The sequence below is a fragment of the Ciconia boyciana genome, chromosome 1 (genome assembly GCF_034638445.1).
Source record: "Ciconia boyciana chromosome 1, ASM3463844v1, whole genome shotgun sequence".
Taxonomy (NCBI): Eukaryota; Metazoa; Chordata; class Aves; order Ciconiiformes; family Ciconiidae; genus Ciconia; species Ciconia boyciana.
Genome location: NC_132934.1, coordinates 56,992,901 through 57,004,981, shown reverse-complemented (window position 1 = coordinate 57,004,981; position 12,081 = coordinate 56,992,901). Strand labels below are relative to the sequence as shown.

Here is a 12,081-nt window from a genome sequence, read left to right as displayed (position 1 = left end):
TTGGCATACACAACAGAAGTTGGACTGAAATACCATAAAGACTGCTACACTTGTATACACATACCCATGCTACTTGCAGAGCAGAACTTTTATTTTAGGACTATTGGTTTGTCAGTTCTGAAGAATGCATTGTTTCAGATTTACTAAGCCAGAATATTCACCAAACGATACACTCAATCTTCCCGTCCTTGTACTGAAATCATTCTTAAACATTGGATAGTAGAAGTTGGAGACTGTTATGACTAGTTTATTACACCATGTTATCCAGCCAAACAAAAACAGAGAAAGGTAAAAAAAAAAAGTACATTTCAGAGATCTGTCAAGACTGCAATGGGAATCCCATTGGGGGGGTAGGGAGGGGGGAGCCATCCTGCGCACCTTAAAAACTCATAAACGTACTGAAGTAACACACCACTTTGGCCATACAGTTTTAACAGGCGTGCACAGCAGTACTTGAGTAGAAAATAATTACTTCAGAGGCTCTGGAAGACTATTGTCTGAAACAGCAATAAAAAGGGTCAGAAGTTGATTTGTAGTTGCCATACTTTCACTCCTACTTCCTTAGACACCTTAAAAAAAAAAATACAAATCATCATATGAAGGTTTTAACACAAAGTTTCCATTCCATTTCCTCCTCTGAGCTTTGCAGACTTTAGGGCTTCCTAGACACCAGAAGCACAGAACTGCAGCTGAGATGCCATGATATTCTGTCAATAAGAGAAAATAAAAGAAACCCAGGCACCTCCCCAAATACAAACTTCAGACCGGATGGACTTAGGACACAGGCATTAACATAGCTGGAGGGGGGGGGGGGGGGGGGGGCAGGAAGAATGACTACAGCTAGACAGTTGGATAGTCAGCATATTGCAAAATTTGAAAGAGTTCCCTGATTCCCAACAAATAAAAGAAGGAAGCTGTTTAGAAGCAGCTACAGGTAATGAATTGCACATCTACTTGGTCAACTCTCCTCCAGTTAACAATTTGCAGGAGAAGGGATTTACGATACTCATACAAATAAAAAAAGTAAGGACACTCACTACGTTAGAAGCTTCCCTTACAATCCCTTTCAGAGAATGTTTCAATTTTTCTTTGAATAAAATGTGTCAGCACACATTAATCATGGCTCTACCACAGAATCAAGAAGTCACTCTGCCACCTCTTACAGTATTTTTCATCAAGTCAATATTTAGAATTACTTACAACCACTTAAACAATTAATTGAATGCGAAACCCATAACAAACAATTATTTTTTTCTTTAATAAAGCAGCCAAACTGATACAACTGTAATTAAAATACAATAATGATGCAAGGCTACAAAACCAAATATATACGTACAATGTACTTTTTACAGAATGGCAGATCCTAGATTTCCTAAAAGGCAAGGCAAAAAGGCCTCAAGAAGTCAAGGAAAGTCTTCCACAAAGACAGTAAAAAACTAACCACTGTTAAGAATTCAATATTCCAGTCTGATGAACAAAGTTCCTTATTATATAATCTCATAAAATCATTTTGCTGGAGCATTCTTCTGACAGCATTAAGCACATAACATCAAAATTTAGGTATGGAATGTTTGCTTGTGATGGTGTTGTTTTTTTAAAATCACAAATTATAAGTGAAATTTATCCATATATTAAATCTTCACTCCAGTGCGAGTGTTTGGCATCATTTGGCTTTGAGTGGGATTTTTTTATTTGGGGTTTGGTTTTCCTGTGTGGTTTTTTGTTTTGTTTTGTTTTTGAGACACAGGTACCCCTGAAATCGCTTTTCACACAAGAAAGCATGGAGAAGTTAGAGACGCATTTCATTTAAAGATTTCTTCTTTAAATGCCAGTCCCTAATTCCCAGTAATCTTAGTTCAGTGGATATTCTCTTCCAATTTAAAATTGAAACAGCACTGAAAGCTGGACAATCATCGTCATGCTGCATTTCATTTCCAGCACTTAAGATCCATGTTCTCCTGAATCTCATTTGAGTCAAGACAGCTCCAACACTGAGCCTTTTCTTGGTCTGCCTGTCCTACCACCTGGTACAGGGCATCTGCTAGTCTTTTACAGAAGTGAGACCCCATAACCAGTCAGAAAATCTTTGGAGTTTCTTCAGCATGTTTTTCTCTGGAAAACTTTAGACTGCTGAATATTCCAGGTCTGAAGAATATATCAGGCTACCCCTAATCAGCTGGCAGGGTGAGGCAGAAGGGGGAAGAATCTCTCTGTACACCCCCAGTTCTACATCCCTTCCAAGGCACTCATTACCAGTAACTGGCCAACACAAGACACCAGGCTGGACACACATCTCACCTGGCACAATACGGAAGACCTTGAAGTCTTACCTCTTAAGGTATGCATGAAGATTAAAAATATATATAGTTAAATACACACATACCCTCAGTGATTTTTGGCATATTTAGCCAAAATGTAAATGGCATATTTAGCCATGTAAAAATTTAGCACTATCCTTCAGAAAAGAACATGCGTGTGTGTGTGTATGTGTACATGCAAACACACACTCAGAAAACACGAAAAATTATTTCAATAACTTCCTTGCCTCAGTTTATTTACCTCTTCTGAGTTTCCAGCACTTCTATTAGCCTTCTCAGGTGTCCAGAGATCCTTGTCCTCCCACACATAACTCATCCTCCAGGACAGTATATATTTATCCTTCTTTCTCTACTAATAAAACTAAAGTTTTATTCCAGATACTCTGGCCAATAAAAGGCCAACTTTAAACTTTCAGTCCTATTTGTCAAGGAAGTTCCTACTCAGTCTTAGCAGGTGGTTGAAGTATTGCATCCTGCAATTTACTGCTTAGTCATCTGAACCCCAAGTAGGGGATAAATTGGCTTGCAATGGGCATAGACAGTCATCAACTTTTTTTCTAATATGTATGCCATTAAGCTAAGAGATGCTGCAGGTATAATGTATTTCTATCATTATTCTTATTCAGTCACCCCATGGAATTTCAATCCAGCTTGAAGACGGAATAATAGAAAACACAAATACACCCCGCCTTCAAAATAGCAAGTCAGACTTCACAAAAATTTAGCAGAACAGCCTTACAACTGTAATGAAAGACAAGCTCTTTACTTCTCCTTCTATATTACAGCAAGTGAGCAAAGATTAATCTGATAACTGAAACATTTTCTGGCAAAATCCCACAGTTAAACTGCTTTTGTTATTCTTTGCTTATAGCACAATCAAAACATTCCTCCAACTCTCCTTTTTCCTCTCACTATACAGTCAACACAGGCAAAACTCTACTGTCCCAGATTTTCTGAAGAAAAAATAGTGTCATCCCTAAGAAATGCAGAAGTCTCATCTCGCTGATAAACTTCTCCATCCAATGGAAATGTTTATATGTCAGTGTTTACATGTTCAAGCCAAATGGCTGCTATTCCAGTGATTACAATGGCTTATTGCCTTCACTGGTGACTTGGAGTTTGAGCACGTCTGAACAACACAGAAACTCACTGACATGATTCACAAGTCTGATCTGAACATGGCAATGCAGAATTCATATCCCATCCTTCTAACAGACATACTACCTCTCAGATGGAAGATTTGAAAAGATTCAGACTCCAGGCGATCTGTTGCTGTAAAGCAGGCCTGACAGGACGTACAAGTGTGAATTTAGAGACACAGTTATATTAGGCCTAACATTAACTTGGCCCTACGAATCACTCAGAGAAACCTCTCACCCAGGTTTGGGTCCATCTTACACAATGGAATAGAAATTAAGTTACAATGCAGCTGTTGGGAAACTTCTTGTAATGCTATAAAAATCAGAAGAGAGGGCAAAAATAATAATTTTTTTAAAAAATAAATTAATCATCCAAGTAGAATCTTTCAATGCTTTTCCAAAAGTTTCTTCCTGAAGGAGGAAAAGTTTCCCTGTAATTGACAGAAAGTGAATCCTGTCTCATCCCTGCTCAGAGCTGTACCTTCACACATATAAACAGCTGCAGAAAGAATGAGTTCATCATAACATGGGTATGGCTGTGTGTAAAGGATGATCTCATTTGAGTAAGCCTAAATAGGGTGTCGACCGTATGGATCAATCGTGCAGTGAAGACATATCCTCAGTGTCTCTACTAAACCACAGAAAGGGTAGAACTCAAGGAACCACACTCCCTCCCTAGTGTGGCTAGAACTTGTCGTAATTGCCATATATTACAGGAAGCATTAATTTGAGGTTGAAGCAATCTGTGATGTAGACTCCTGTCACAAAACAAAATTAATTTCACAAAATAGACAAATCATTTCAGTCTCCTGTTCCCCTAACATGAAGGTACTCTGAAGATGATGTGTAGGCAGCGCATTTATTTGCCTCACTGGAAGATGGCAAAATAGGGAATTTTCTGCACTGCCTTATGCTAGAGGCTCCTGCATTGTCGTACATACACACTTCAACATGCACCTATGGCAAGCAGAGATGACAGCAGCAGCAGCTCCTGACCATGTCCAGGAGAAAATTTTTATTCCAGTGAATTAGGAACTTCCACAGAGGCAGCCTCCAATGATCAGCTGTAACAAGTAACATCCTGGCACATGCAGCAGCAGCTACCATGCTTCTTCTGTTCTGCTCCGCAAAAACCCTGCTTTTCTGGATCAGCAGGGCCAAAACAAGCTGAAATAGGCAGCACAAGTTAATTAAGAAGGATAAGTAGAAGTAGTCGACATGCTAGTTTGTGGTAGGAGAGCAAAAGCAGATGGATAGCATGAGGTTAAGGTGCAAAAGAAAATCCCCAATTAAAAGCTCAGCCTTTAGCTTTCAAGATTTAAAAAGACTTGTGACTGTGTGTTAAATTTCACCTTCTTACAGAGATGTTATCAATATGGCTGCATGCCTAAATCCAAAATATTTCTTCACACAAGAATAATGATGCTGCACACACACAAGAAAAAGGGGGAGGGAAGGGGAAAGGAATGCTGCACAAACTAAATTAATTACTTCAGTTTCTGAAATACAAACCAATCTAATTTAAACAATTACAGTACCTTGCTCAGTGGCAAACTCTGAAATTTATCTGTGTGGAAAATAAGTGTCTCATATCAGAAATAGAAAAGGATCAAAGAAAGTGAGCTACTGTTACTGGCATTGTTTCTTAACCTCTGAAAACATAGTATCAGACCGATGGCAGATTCCTGTGTAAGCTGCAAGCACCATTTGCCCTCCACAAGGACAACCTGCATTTAAAAATCTCAAAGCATTGACTGACCACTATGGCATACCTAAGCCTGGTAATGTAAACTGTCCTCACCCCAATGCCATTCATTTCCCTTGAAGAAGCCACTTAACAGTGTTTGCACTCCATAAAGCACTCAAAGGAGGGAAGGTAAAATATACACATTAACCACACACATTATGTCCCTGAAAGACTGAACAGAGTATTTGACAAAGGAATGAGTTTCTGAGTTCACACAAACTCATCCATTTCATCTATTTGATGAACACGCATAAAAGAAGAATCATAGGAACAGTTTTAAACTATGGTTCCAAAATTGTTCCCTCTAGCTGTAGCTCTTACTAATCCACTTCTGCACTCCCTCCCCTCCACTCAAGCTATGCATTCGTTTGGCCCTCTCCCACCTTTTATTTCGGAGGGCTGAGGGGGAGAGGAATAGAACATGCACAGATTAAAAATCGGGTCTCTAACCTGGCTCAGTGTGCAGCCCCACCAACATACCATTGCTACTGATGTGACAGCACATGGTGGGGAGGGGAAAAAAAAAAAAAGGCAGATGGGAATATGAGCTGTTTAAGACAGCCCCACCACTAAAAGAAACGTCTGTAACCACATCCTCTGTTTTCAGTCTCAGTTCAGCAATATGTCCAGCAGGAAATAATTAGATTTGGCTTTCCCAGAGTAGGTGTTTGATGGTTTCAGACTGCTGAACAGTTGCTTTTTCTGCTTCCTCTTCAACAGTTTCTCAGGAAAAGACATTGACCCTCAGGACACAGTTGATGAAAAAAAAAAATCTTTAAAGGAAGAGCATTGTGTAACTATAATAAGATTTACTAATTGTTACCTCTTTTTACACAGAGGAAATAAACTGTACTCTTCAAAAGGGATCTTAATCATAATACTGAGTTACCAGTAAGTAAACAGACATTGAGACAGTCCAATTATATAATCTACAACATAGGAAGGACAGCTGAGTATAGAGAGTAAAGACAGAAGACTCATGGAATTGCTATAAATTGTGATTTTGAGGTAAAAAGCATACATGGAGACACCTCACACATTCCAAATGAGTATAACAACTAATCTTGTGATAATGTTTTGACGCATCCTAAGAATTTATCTTTCTGCTCTAACACCCAAACACTTTTTGCTCTGATCCTCCTCTGTATCTAGTACAGCTGCCCTTTCCCCCCACCAAATATCACACAGTAATGTAATCATGGCTCAACAGTGAAGGAAATCCAGTAGGGCTTTTTATTATTATTATTAAATTAATGGGTATTTTCATTGCCTGAATGTACATTTCACCTGGAGGATGAAAGGGTCTGTGAAAAATGCTCCTGCTTTACCATGCCAGAGTTATAAAAAACAGTCACAACCAAGTACTCCTCCCCAAACCCAAGAGTTTCCTATTATTTCATATTCAAGGGGAGGAAAATCTAAAGACTGCTTTTGGAAAACCCCCATATTCAAGAGAATATCTCAAATATGTCATACAGCCCTATGTCAAAATGTCTTCTGTACTCCCTCTCTTTGCATTTTATTTCATGATCTGTTTGTTGCCTGAAGATTTGGGGGTCTTCTCCCACAGGATGTTAGAGTAGATGGCCTTAATTAAATAGAAATTAAGGCCGCTTCTGCAACTGTTGGAACCACCAAACACAGCACTACTTACATTTTGCACAGAACTGTATGATGCCCAAGAAGATATAACTAGCAGTATTTCACTCTTTTCTTGAAATCACATTTGGTATGTAAATTATAAGTGAGGAAGGACTGAAAAGGGCTCAGTAAGCTAATACCTGGTAATTAAGAAGGGCAAATTCTCCTACTTGTGAAAAGCTTATGGCATTTGCTTTCAGCCCTGAGTCTCTTTCTCCTTTCAGCAGAAAGCATTAATCTCAAGAACAGAAAAGGAGTTCACAGTCAGCTTCAGATCATTCACTTATTTTAAAATCTATTATTAGATTCTATTTAATCACAACTATTAGATCACTCATTTAATCACTGCAGCAAATGGGAACAAATGGGTGTCCCTCTCATTTCATATTCAGAAATGATTGAAGTATTTTTGGCAATACTTATGAAGACCTAAAAGCACTTCTAGCACTTCTACACTATGGATTTTAACAGTGTCTTTACAAAAGCCTTTACAAAAGCCTACTGATGGGTGTCATGCAAGCAGCAAGATATACTTTGAAATCAGTGCTGAAAGTTTGTTTGTGTATTTACCTGAAAGTAAAACCAACACACAATTAGAAAACACACTTTCAATAAGTCAGCTATGCCATGGCTAACTAGCCCTGATGTCAAATGCAAATCTAAACTAAAGACAGAATTGCACACTGAGTTGTCTCAGTCCCCATGCTGGCAATGTTGGGATAGACACATTCAGTCCAGAATAGCTACATTTGATATTTTCCAAATATTCAGAGCTGTGTCTTCAAATCCTACCAAGAAATAAAAAGCACATTTTGGTTTCCACGATCCAGCAAAGAAGCTACAGACTTAAACAGAAATATTTTTAATGCCTTCAAAATGTGTTTTCTATTGATGGTAGACTAAGATGCAGTTTCATAGCAGAGGCCCCAATATTGTCTGGACAAACATGATACAAGAAAGGAAGTGCTATAAGCAGCAGCAAACCTGAAACCCCTTATTCAGCCCACTCAAGGTTCATCTTGTAAAAGAGAACCACACAGAACCATGTTAGCACACAGTTTGCATGATGCAGTATAAGGGTACACAGATCATAATGCCTCAGGAGGGCATTTCCACTTACGCACAAGGCAAATGGTCAGAGTTTTCATCCTTGGTCGGGGGATATGTGAAATTACAGTCCTCTTTGATACAAGATTTTACAGTCACAGAGAGGGAGATCTAGTCCCCACTGGATGGATGCCTGGGACACACGGACACCTTAGCATGGACAAGCACCTTTTCAGTGGGGAAAATTAACCCCGCTTAATACAACCTGGTGTGTGCATGGAGCAGTGGGGATGGCAGGAGACTGCTGCTGCACGAACCCTTGTGAACTGCTGTCACCGCTACCAGGCCTGTAAAATCGGTAAGAGAGCACCGAAAAAACCCACTGCCGACCTACTAACCGCGAGGCGCTCTGGACAAGGGAGGCGAAACGGTGCGCCGAGCCCCTCAGAGGGAGAAGGTGGGGAGAGGCCGGAGGGAGGCAAAAGCGAGCCGGGGGCCGAGGGGAAACAGGCGCGGGGGCTTCGGAGGGGGCGAAGCCGGCCCACGGCTGGAGGGAGCGGCCGTGCCCCGGCGAGGGGAGGCCCCTCCGGGAGGGCCGGGGCCCCGCGGAGCGGAGCTGTCCAGCCGCGCCGGGCACCCGCCGCGCCCCCGCGACCGTCGGTGGGAGGGACGGGGGACGGGCGGCATCGGGCGGCACGCGCTGCCCCCTCCCCCCCGCACCAACGGCCGCCGCTGAGGAGAGGTCCGGGCGGCGGCGCGAGACCGGCGCCGGGGCGGGTCCCCGCGGCGGGCCCGCGCCCACCCCCTCGCTTTCTTCGCCCCTGGCGGCAGCGGTCGCCTCGCAGCTCCCGGCCGAGCTGGAGCTCCGTACTCACCTGGTCACGGCTCCATCTCGCTCCGACCCCGCCCGTCCCTAGCGGAGCCGCTGCCGCCGCCGCCCGCCGAGAACGCGCTTCCCCCGAGCGTGCAACCCGGCCTCACCACCGCCGACCGGCGCCTCGCAACCGCGGAAGCGCCCACCCCGCGCCTCCCTGCCTCGGCGACTCGCGCAGGGCTCCGCCAATCAGAGCGGAGAGGCACGGGTGAGCGCCACCGGGGCTCGCCAATGGGCCGCGAGCACCTGGGGAAGCTAACGGGCCGGAGGCAGGGCGAGGGGGCGGGGGCGGGGCGGGCACCGCGTGCCTGACGGGGGGGGCAGCCAATCGAAAGGCAGAGATGATGTCATCGGTGGAGGGGCGGGGGCGGGGCGTCCCCTGGGAAGGCGGTGGCGGGGAGGGGCGCTCTTCGCCCTTAAAGGGACAGCGACGGCCTTGTGGCCTTGGGTCTGGGTCTGTCGCGGGGCTGGCCGACGTTTGTCTTTTATTGGGTTTACGGTTTTGTTGGTGTTTTCTAAGGGGATATTTTCCAAAAGGTGCTGTGGGAACGGCGCGGCGAAGGCCTAGCTGGTGCCAGCGGGTGAGCGGGGCCCCCTAGACCCGGAGATGGCACCACGGGGCTAGGCGAGGCCCACCAGGGCGGCCCTGAGGCGAGGGCAGCGCGGTGCAAGCCTAGCTGCCCCCTTCACCCTGCCTCCCCCAGCCCCGGGATGTGCCTTCCCAACGCCATCCACCCCTAATCCTTGGGGTGGGCCTGGGTGGGTGCCCAGCCATGGGGGAGCGGGAGGCCCCTGCCAGAGGTGGTGGGGAGAGGTCAGGTGCCATGTTGCCATTGCTGCCTGACCTGTGACTGAATTGGAGGTTTCAGCTGATTTGGAGGTTTCAGCTGCCCCTCCAGTGGCTGAAACCTCCAAATGTCTGGCTGGGGGTGTGCTTCTCTTAAGAGAAGTGTGCTGTTTGTTTATTTACTATGAAGCTGGGAAAAGAAATTGCAAATGGGTGAAATGTCCATAATCAAAACTTCAGTTAACTGGGGTGGGATTGCTGAGAAAATAAAGGAATGATGCTGTACCTAAAGAGCAGAACAGAGGATCATAGTTAGACTATTATAATATTGTTATAAATAGTTGGTGAATGTCTACCTGCAACATTGCTCTCACCCCTGCTTATTGTGTCTTAAAAGGATGTTAAGGACTTGAGTCATGACAGAAGCTGTAACAATGCTCAATGAAGGATTGTCTCACACTGCAAAGCTAAAAAAATTAGGGTTGCCTTTCAAAACAAAAAAGGGGACATGAGGAAGGTATAAAATAATAAATGGTATAAAGAAGGCAAGATTGGCCTTTCCTTATCCTCTCGTGTAGTCAAAGAACTAGAGGACATGATATAACTGCAAAGCAATGTATGTGAAGTAGTTAGGAAAAAATGTTTGTGCTATGCACAATTAACCTATTAAATTAATGATAAGAAGCTTGGTGATACAAGAATGTTAAGAAGAACCAAACAGTTGGCCAGTTACTACCAGCCAGCCACTGTCTTGCCCTAGTTTCTAATCCTGACATTTACAGCTCTTTGCTTTTCATTCCCAGGGATTCCGTTCAGCTTTGGCTATGCACATAAATCTTGATGTAACGTAATTCTTCTCCATGCTCTTTGACAGGGTTAGCCCTCCAGAGGTAGTGTAGTGAAAGAGTGAAGTCAAAACCATGGCACGTTCCCATAGATGATGGTAATTCTGGGAGTTTTAGGTTTAATGACAAGTCAGGAATATTTACCTTCCTTTTCTCCCATGTTTTCTAAGAATAGCTCTTTAGGGATCTGAGAGAACTGCACCAAGTGGATGAGAAAGCATGGATGTCTTTCTGGTTTACATTGCTGGTTTTAGCAAGAATGGTGCATGGCTTGTTCTTGAAATCATTTGCTTAGGAGACTTGTTAGTAGATCTGTTTACAGTGGGGGGGAGAGATGATGTGTCCAAGGGCATACCACAAACTGATGGCAAAGCTCACAGCTATGCCCATGTTTTCAATTCACAAGCCAGAGTCCTATTCACTAGGCTATATCTTCCTTCAAACAGGTGAACATTTAAGAGATGGAAGCCTTTCCCTTCATTTCTGTGCTTAGGTTTCATTGGTTTGCTAATGTCTCTACTGATTTACATACTCAACATATTACTGATTGTTTTCAGTATCTACTACTACCTTTTTCTAAAGTTCCAAAGGTATTTACAGACCTTGATAGGGAAAAACAGAAAGCAAGAAATCTGCTTGCCCATAAAAGCTCTCTGTCTTCACCAGGAATAATGAAAAGTGAAGAACACATATTACATGCAAGCTATATTTTTTGTTTTAGTTTTGAAGGCCTCTTTCCTATTTTCAGTAGCTTTCAGTTTCCTTAAGACTTACAATGAATGAACTAAATTCACGTTTTATTAACAGATGCATAAGAACAGTTTGCAGTATTGGTAAAGGCAGCAGATCAAGTATATTAAATGACTTCCGTTTGATTTTATGTTAGATGAAGGTTTACACTAACAAAGAAAACACCAGTGAGGTGTAACAGAATACAGCAGAATTCAATCTAGTTACAGTGGGACTAATTCGAAGTGCAATTCTCAACTCGATTGCATAATTACAAAATCAAGTTACTTCTGGGTGCCTACCATGAGCAGCTAAGCTTGGAATCTCACACAGAAATATTTGATTTTCCCAACCTGATGTCTTAGTCATCACTGACTTAGCATTACATTCAGTTTTGCATTTGGATTTCCTTTCTCTTTAAAGAAAAGCAGGAGGAAGGGGGGGAAAAAACACTAAAAGAGAACAAAGCTAAAAGGTGTCCCTAAGAGTGTCTCTAAAGATAAAATTCTTAAAATGGCTCAATGCTAAGCTTAACCTTCAAGGCTGGATGGCCTTCAGCCATCTAAAGATGACTCTGCTTAAAACCATAAGCTATTAAAGAAACCTTAATGGCTCAACAACTCAGAACATGCCTAATAATGTTTATTGTCTTGGCATTAGGCTGATGGACAAATCATCTCCTGATGGAGAAAGAACCTGGTTGGCACAGCTAAGTATTCCAGCCTAATTTTTTTGAAAGTAATGAATTCTGCTAACTTGGCTTCTGACTAGTTATACGCACCTTAGCAGCTCAGCAAGATCCAAGTTTTCCAGTGGTTTGCATGGGCCACACCAGCAGATGCTCATGTGTGTGTCTACGCACAAGAAAGAGCATGCAGGGGCTTTCCAGGGCCCTGGGGAAACTGCTCCCAGAGGCACTTGGCCAAGCAGAGGTGATTGCCAGTTCTGGGCTCA

The 12,081-nt window shown here is 43.1% G+C and overlaps 1 protein-coding gene across 3 annotated transcripts in view; it reads right to left on the bottom strand.

Moving 5' to 3' along the window:
• Nucleotides 1–8,908, bottom strand: part of MRTFA (myocardin related transcription factor A) — a 102,538-nt gene extending 93,630 nt beyond the window's left edge. For all 3 annotated transcript variants that reach the window (XM_072868506.1, XM_072868498.1, XM_072868523.1), the window contains exon 1: nucleotides 8,768–8,908. The gene's annotated coding sequence lies outside the window, so the exon portion shown is untranslated. The remainder of the gene's footprint in view (nucleotides 1–8,767) is intronic.
• Between the last annotated feature and the right edge of the window lie 3,173 nt (nucleotides 8,909–12,081).